The 1774-nt window shown below is 47.0% G+C and overlaps 1 pseudogene; it reads left to right on the top strand.

The window, feature by feature from the left end:
* The first annotated feature begins 275 nt into the window (after positions 1-275).
* On the top strand, positions 276-1338 carry LOC102266866 (small ribosomal subunit protein uS2-like; annotated as a pseudogene).
* Positions 1339-1774: the final 436 nt, after the last annotated feature.

The following is a 1774-nucleotide window of genomic DNA, read 5'->3' as shown; positions in this document are numbered from 1 at the left end:
TAATTCTGTCATATCCAGCTTTGTATTATGTGCCCTAGTCAAATACTCTCAAAATCCACTCTCTCATGTTTCCCTGGATCCTCTTGTACATTTGGTCAGGTCTTGAAATTGCTTCTGTGAAAGTGATCTCCTCTAGAATGAAAGTGTGCTTTTCCATAGGTCATAGCCTAAGGAATGTGGGTTAGAAGGAGAGATGTTGACTTTTTCACACTACTAAGACAGGGATCCATATGGCGTTTTGGATTCCCACTATAATGCAAAGGGAAACTTTCACAATGTCTGCTGTCCGTGATGTCCTGCAAATGGAGGAGGGTGGTGTCCTCAAATTCCTTGCAGCGGGAACCCACTTAGGTGGCACCAACCTTGACTTCCAAATGGAACAGTACACCTACAGAAGGAACAGTTATGGCGTCTACATCATAAATCTGAAGAGAACTTGGGAGAAGCTTCTGTTGGCAGCTTGTGCCATTGTTGCCTTGGAAAACCCAGCTGATGTCAGTGTCACATCCTCCAGGAATACTAGCCACTGAGCTGTGCTGAAGTTTGTTGCTGCCACTGGAGCTATTCCTATTATAGCCCACTTTAGTCCTGGAACTTTCACTAACCAGATCCAGGCAGCCTTCTGGGAGCCAAGATTTCTGTTAGTTACTGATCCCAGGGCTGACCACCAGCCTCTCACAGATGTCTCCTACATTAACCTGCCTACCATTGCTCTGTGTAACACAGACTCTCCTCTGTGTTATGCGGACATTGCCATCCTGCAAGAGGAGAATGGGGCGGCAGAGGATGAAATGGTTGGATGGCATCATTGACTCAATGGACATGAGTTTGAGCGAACTCTGGAAGATATGGAGGGAAAGGGAAGCCTGGTGTGCTGTCCTCCATGGTATTGCAAAGAGTTGGGCATGACTGAATGAACAACAACAACAACAAGGGAGCTTGCTCAGTGGGCCTGATGTGGTGGTGGTTGCAGACCTGGGAAGTTCTGTGCATGTGTAGCATCATCCCCTGGGAACACCCATGGGAGGTCATGCCTGATTTCTGCTTCTACAGAGGTCCTGAAGAGTTTGAAAAGGAAGAATAGGTGGCAGCTGAGAAGGCTGTGATCAAGGAGGAATTTCAGAGTGAATGGACTGCTCGGTTCACTCACCAGTTCATTTGCTCACTGAGTTCACTGCTACTCAAACTGGGGGCTGAACTGGTCCAAAGGCATGCAGGAACTCAGTTCAGTGGTTCCCCACTGAAGACTGGAGTGCTCAGCCTGCCACTGCACACTGGTCTGTAGCTCCCACATGTCAAGCTGCTGAATGGGTAGAAGCAACCACTGAGTGGTCTTAAGTTGTTCTTCCACAAACTTTTTAAAAAGTAATTTTATTTATTCATTTATTAATTTTGGCTGTGCTTGGTCTTTGTTGCTGTGTGGGCTTTTCCTTTAGCTGCAGGGAGCAGGCACTAATCTCTAGTTGCAATGCTTGGGCTTCTCATTGCAGTGGCTTCACTTGTGGAACACAGGCTCTAGGGAATTCGGGCTTCAGGAGTTGTGGTTCCAGGGCTCTAGAGCACAAGCTCAATAGTTGTGGCTCATGGGCTTAGTTGCTTCACAGCATGTGGGATATTCCCAGACCAGGGATGGAACCCGCGTCTCCTGCATTGGGCAGGTGTATTTTTTACCGTTGAGCCACTGGGGAAGCCCCCACAAACTCTTAAAATGGAAACAGGCTGACAGAAAATAAACAGTTTCTTTAAAAAAAAAAAAAGGAGAGATGTTAAGAAC

This window comes from Bos mutus, chromosome 7 (genome assembly GCF_027580195.1).
Source record: "Bos mutus isolate GX-2022 chromosome 7, NWIPB_WYAK_1.1, whole genome shotgun sequence".
In the NCBI taxonomy this organism is placed as follows: Eukaryota; Metazoa; Chordata; class Mammalia; order Artiodactyla; family Bovidae; genus Bos; species Bos mutus.
This window is presented reverse-complemented; position numbering and strand designations above follow the sequence as displayed.